Raw genomic sequence first — 6,805 nt, 5'->3', positions numbered from 1 at the left:
GCTGAGTACGGACGGTCCCTGCTTTTCTGTTGAACCGTCACCACAGCCCCTTTTATCTTTAAAAAACATTATTTTTATTTTATTCATGTATGAATGTGTGTGTGTGTGGGGGTATGTGTGTGTGTGTGTCTGCACTCACCTGTACATGAGCATGTGGAGGCCAGAGGTTGAAGTTGGGTGCCTTCCTCAATCATTTCTACACTTCATCGTTATTATTGGATTTCTCATTGATTCTGAACTTTGATGTTTTGGCTAGACTGGCTGGCTAGTGAATCTGTGGGATCCCCCTGTCTCTGTTCCCCCAGCATGGGGTTGGTCGATGTGCCACCATGCCTGACTTTTATGTGGGTGCTTGGGGGGGGGGGGGCAACTCAGGTCTTCATACTTGCAAAGCATGCACCACATCCACTGAGCTACCTCCTCAGGCCGCCTGTCTCATTTTAAAATTTTATTTTGAATCAGCGCATAACAACTGTGCACATTTATGGAGTAGAATGTAATGTTTTCATCTTTATACACATTGTATAATCAACGCAGGGTAATTAGCATACCTCTCACTTGAAAACATTTATCGTTTCTTTGTGGCGACATCCGCAATCCTTTCTTCCTGCTCTCTGGGACTGTATAGTACATTATTCTCCAGCGTGGCCCCCTACTGCGCAGCACAATGCCAAGGCTTGTTCCTAGCTAGCTCTACACCCATCGGCTGGCCTCTCCCTCCCCTAGTCCATATTTTAAAAGGTACAAAAGGGAGAATTCTTCTCTCCTCAATGCCAACCAGTATTTCCCACTTCAGATGTGTTTTTGGAGATGTTCCTGGCATATCTAAACGGCAGTGGCTGGGCCCCTCCTCTTAGACAGATGGCGATCAACAATCCTCACCCCCCCCATCCCTTCCTTTTTTCATTTAGAATCAAATCTTAGAGATTGCCGCACATCATTTCAAAGAAACTTGGCATTCTTTTCATATCTGTGTGGTAATCTCCTGAATAGAAGGAAATAATTTAAATAATTTAAACAGTCCTCAATTAAAAGGCATTAAGTGGTTTCTAATCCTTTGTTATTACAAACAATAATTCGAAAGGGAAAACCTTGAACAAATATCATTTCCCACACATACAAGATACATTTCTAGGAGCCCAAGAGCACTAAGATGTTCCCCAGAAGATGCACTTCAGGAAGCCGAGTCTTATCAAAAGGTATTTGAACTGTCAATCTTTTTTTTTTCCCCCATAAGGTCTCATGTAGCCCAAGCTGGCCTCAAATTCACTGAGTAGTGGAGGATGACTCTGAACTCCTGACCCTTCTGCCTCCATCTCTCAAGCATTAGGGTTACAGGGCTACATCACCAGGCCTGGCTTTGAACTTTAAATCTTGACACATAATGCCAACTGCCTGCCATGGAGTTCTGTCAGTCACAGCCCAGCCCTCATGTATGGACATGCCTGCTTGCATATACCCTTGCCAAGTCCCTGGGTGAAAATAGTATCTTAGTGTAATTTGAACGTACAATATTCCTATTATGACTGAGTTAAGGGCTTCTCTCATTTCCATTTCTGTAAATGTCTGTTCATATCTTTTAATGCTTTTTTTTCCTTTTGAGACAGGGCCTCATATAGCCCAGGCTGACATCAGACTTACTATGTAGCTGAAGATAGCCTTGAACTTCTGATCCTCGAGTCTCTACTTCCCAAATGCTGGGATTTTAGGACACCTCCCCCTATACCATATCTGGTACAAGATGCTTGCACGCTTTTCTTTCTTTTGTTGTGGGTGGTGGTGGTGGTGATGGGGATCGAAGCCAGAAGCCTGTGCATACCAGACAAGAGTTCTGCCTCCAAGCTACAACCCCTAGCCCTGCTCATCTTCACGGCTGTTTGCTTGTTTGCTGTTATTAGTCTTCCGACAGTTTGTTGTTGTTGTTTGTAATTGTGTGTGTGTGTGTGTGTGTGTGTGTGTGTGTGTGTGTGTGTGTGTGTGTTGCATGCACATAGAGACCAGGAGACATTGAGTCTTTTTTTTTTTTTTTTTTTTTTAATTTTCTGGAGCTGAGGACCAAACCCAGGGCCTTGTGCTTGCTAGGCAAGCGCTCTACCACTGAGCTAAATCCCCAGCCCCGACATTGATTCTTATACTGTCACGTTCCCCTTTACTGCCTTGAGACATGGCCTTTCAAGAACCTGGAGCTAGGCTGGTGGCTAACAAACCCAAGATATCCTCCTGTCTCCCACCCCCAAACAGCAGAGTCAAGGCTGTTTTGACTTGTAAAACAAGAGTAAAGGCACACGCAGTCCTTTCACAAGGGTGCTAGGGCTTTGAACTCAGGTCCCCATGAGTGTGCAGCAAGTGCTCTTTCCCGTTGAGCCATCTCCCCAGTTGTTTTGAATCTGAGTCTCACGTAGCCCAGGTTGGCCTGGAAGCTGTTATGTAGCCAAGGATGACCATTAACTTCTGATTCCCCTGCTTCCAGCTCCATATGCTAAGATGACAGACATGCACAGCCGCGCTTGGTTTCTCTGGTGCTGAGGCTTGAACTCAGGGCCCCTTCATCCTAGGCAAGCACTCTGGCACTTGAGCAACATTCCCAGCCCTCTTGGTGATCTGTGAGTTCTCTCTATTTGCCGAAGAAGTTAGGTTTTCATCTATTATAGGAATGTTAGTGTTCAAACCTTTCCCTGTGAGCCAAGCCTTTTGCTTTTGTGTGTGATTGCTCACGGCCCTCCTTAAGGAGGCATTGTCCTGTCTTGTTGAACCAGGTATAGCTGTGGACCCACTTGTCACTTGAAGGTGAGCAGAGACCTGCACGTCCCTTTGGCTGAAGTCTGTGTTGCCCACGCTCTTGCACAGAGCTGGAGTCAACAGACGACAGCTGTGTCTTGAAGTTGACAACTCAACATGGAGAAGATGATGCTGATAGCATGGGCATAGACGCCTCAGCTTGTCTGCCAGAGAGGCTGTTGTGAGGGCAAAGAAACTTTCCATTGTTACTTAATGCCAGGGAGACTGTGAGCTTTCCTCTTGATGCGATATGAATACCGTATCCTGCCTGACGCAGTTACAAAAGGAATCTTGTCCCAAAGGGAATTCTTTCTCAGTACTGAGAGGGAACCTAGGATCTCACACATGCTAAGTGAGCACTCTACCTCTGAGTGACATCTCTTGCCCTTCCTTCCTTCCTTTCTTCCTTCCTTCCTTCCTTCCTTCCTTCCTTCCTTCCTTCCTTCCTCCCTCCCTCCCTCCCTCCCTCCCTCCCTCCCTCCCTTCCTTCCTTCCTTCCTTCCTTCCTCCTTCCCTCCCTCCCCACTCCCTCCCTCTCTCTCTCTTTCTTTCTTTTTGAGAGGAGACAATTTTATTGTCCATAATTACATTATAAAAAAAATCTAGAGACAATAGATTAGTACTGGCAAGGGAGCCACAAATGAATAGCAAATGAGACATGACAGCAATAATTTGGACTTACCTTTTTTGCCCATGATATTAGGATGACAATTTCAAAGCTTGAGTCAGGTGTGAGGGCAGGTATTGTTTGTGGGCCAAAGCCTGCAGCAAAATTAAGGCTTCCTGTGTCTCTCAGCTGGGCTGCTCTAGGTAAGACTTTTGAACCCTCAATAAAGGGGATCTGTCCCTGCACCTCAGACTCAGACCCCATGCTCAGATCATACGAGGCCAGGTGTGGAGTGTGTAACTCATTGAGAATCTAATGAGTAGTCTTCCATGTCATCACAGTTGCCCGAAAGCTGACCTCCTGGGTGGAGAACATGTTACTCTCCAGCCTCCTCTTCTTTTCCAGACTCATGGGCCTTCTTGCCACTCTATAACTTTAACAGGAAATTGAGAACTGATATATCAAAGTCATCCTCAGTTACGTAGAGAGTTATGGTCAAGCCTGGGCTACATGAGACCCAGTGTCCAAAAAGTACAGGGGTCTTTGGATGAGAATAGACCCCATAGGTTCATAAATTTGAATGACTGGTCCCCAGCTGATGGGAAAGATTAGGAGGCAGGGCCTTGTTGGAGGAGGCGTGGTCTCCTTGGGGAACGTTTGTCCCTGGGGATGGCTTTGAGGTTTCATAGGCCCATGCCAGGCCCAGTGTCCCCTCCCTCTGCCTGTAGCTTTCAGATCAGCAACATGCTGCCTGCTTACCTCTGTGCTTCCTACCATGATGGCTCCGGACTCAGCCTCTGAAATTGTGAGCAAGCCCCCAGTGAAGTGCTTCCTTTTATAAATTCTGCCTTGGCCATGTTGTCTCTTCACAGCAGTAGAACAGTGACTAAGATAAGGGAGAAGGAGAAAAGGAGAAGGAGGAAGAGAAGAGCCCTTTAAAAAGAGTAACCTTTCACTGTCTACAGGTCAGATGTCCAAGACTGGAACAGTGGCAAGGTCACATGTCAATCAAAGGCTCTCAAGGAGCAATGTTTTCTCAGTTCTTCCTAGTGTGGGTAGCTCCCAGCATCCCTTGGGGCTCTTGGGTGTAGCAGCAGCATTCTGGTCTTCGCCTCCACCTTTATGATTCATTATTTCTCTGTGTTTGTCTGCCTCTCTCTTCTCCTTTCTTCTTATAAAGACATCAGTCACTGGATAGAGTTTACCCTAATCCAGCGTGAGCTCATCGTAATTATATCTGTATAAACCCCAGGTCCAAATAAGGGAGCGTCTGCTTTGACATGGATTTTTGGAGAATACTTACTCACTTGCTATGCTTGCCTTGGCAGAGCAGTGAGAGAATTAAATGAGATGATTTTTTAAATGCTTGGCTCAATGTCCAGTGTGCAGTGAATGTCAGTCAATTTTGGTTATTTGAGGACAGTAAATCATCTTAATTATTTCACCTGCAAGCGTTAGAAACCCCACTCTGTTCTCAACCTGGTTGCTTAAGCGACGCTGTTAAGAGCTGGACAATAGTGGTGCACTCCTTTGAACCCTGTACTCAGGAGGCAGAGACAGGTGGATCTCTGTGAATTTGAGCCCAGCCTGGTCTACAGAGCAAGCTCCAGGACAGCCAGGACTACACAGAGAAACCCTGCCTTGATCCTGCCTCCCCTTCCCTCCCCCCTGCCCAAAAAAAGAGAATTGTTTCTTGGTCATCTCTCATCCTGGGTTTCTTTTTAGCAAGGATATCCCTAGGCAGGTCCAGGGCTTCATTGGACTAGCTAGTCATCTTTAGTGAACAAACAGCAGTCGATGCTCAATAGTTCCACAGATGTCCCAGGGCTGACTCCCACAGAACCAGACTTCATTATGAGCCTAGCCCAGAACAGATGTTGGTGACTCTCGGGATAGAAGGTCCTGAACTGGGGGATGGGTGGAGGATCAGCTATAGATGAACCACCTGAGTGACAGGTGAGGGAGGAGCGATTGCCAAAAGAGAGATCAGCATGCTGGAGCATCAGGCACCAAACAGGAAAACCCCCAGGGATCACTGTAAACCTTGTCTACTCCTCATACAGTGCCTGGCGCAGGGTGGGGGTTAAGTCAGGGCTGATGACAGGAGGGATGCTGGAGAGGAATTTAGGTACAAGGCTTTTCAACGCTTCCCAAACCGCTACTGCAAAGAGGATCTTATTTGGTCAGGATAACAGATGTGCAATTGAGACTCGGTTTGTTGTCTGTTCACGGGGACAGGATGGAAGGGGGAGGGCCGGGACTCAGAGCCAGGTGTTTGACGGCAGAGACGTGGCGGTTTGTACCTCACCGCATCGCCTTTGTCCACCCAGCCCACAGCCGGAGAAGAGAGCATCAGAGCGCACCAATGTCAGGTGCGAAAACAAAGTCCGTTTGTTGACAGAGGCATGGAGGAGGAGGAGAGAGGAGGAGTCAGCCTGAGAAATTCACATCTGGACCGGGGACTGGAGGAAGAGTACATTCCTGGAGCTTCTTGAGAGATGCATAAGTGGGTGAAATTGGTGGCCTAAGCCGTCAGTAGCACAGCTGCTGTGATGTGGGGGGTGGGGGTGGGGGTGGGGTGCCAGGCCTGTCAGGTTCACCGTGTCTCAAGAGTTCCCCGGTTACTGACGATTCATTCTTTCCCTTGTTTGGCTCTGTTATATAATATCTCATAATTAAACCAGGTGCAGTGGCTCACTCCTGTAATCCCAGCACTTGGGAAGCTGAGGCAGGAGGATCCTGGTGAATCCCAGGTCTGGAAAGATGGCTCGGTTGGTAAAAATGACTGATGTGCAAGCAGAAGGACCTGATTTCAGATCCTCAGCACTCATGGAGAAGGGCCGGTGCGGCGGCGGCACCCCAGCGATGGGAGGCAGGAGCGGAAGCAGCCTTGCAGCTTGCTAATCTAGATGAATTGGTGAGCTACAGGTTTAGCGAGAGACCCTGTCTCAAAAACAAGGATGAGAGTGATAAAGGAAGTCACCCACTGCTGACTTCTGGTTTACACACACACACACACACACACACACACACACACACACACACAGAGAGAGAGAGAGAGAGAGAGAGTCTCTTATTCTGTTCTTCACTCTGACACACACACACACACACACACACACACACGAGAGAGAGAGAGAGAGAGAGAGAGAGAGAGAGAGAGAGAGAGAGAGAGAGAGAGAGAGAGAGAGCGAGCCTGTTATTCTGCTTTGAACATTCTGGAACAGCTCCTCTGGTGACTGTAACATGTTTCTGTTGCGTGGATTCTCAGGAGAAGAGTGATGTCACCCAGGGTCTTTTTCCCAGGGATGACTGCTCCCTGTTGAAACCCCTAAGACAGTGCAGAATCCCACCTGTCTTGAGTGCTCTCAGCCTGGAAGTAAGAAGTAGGAAGCTGGACAAGATGATTCTCTAAAGCCCCAC

The sequence above is a fragment of the Peromyscus maniculatus genome, chromosome 7, assembly GCF_049852395.1.
Source record: "Peromyscus maniculatus bairdii isolate BWxNUB_F1_BW_parent chromosome 7, HU_Pman_BW_mat_3.1, whole genome shotgun sequence".
NCBI classification, from domain to species: Eukaryota; Metazoa; Chordata; class Mammalia; order Rodentia; family Cricetidae; genus Peromyscus; species Peromyscus maniculatus.
Note: the sequence above shows the minus strand (reverse complement) of the source record.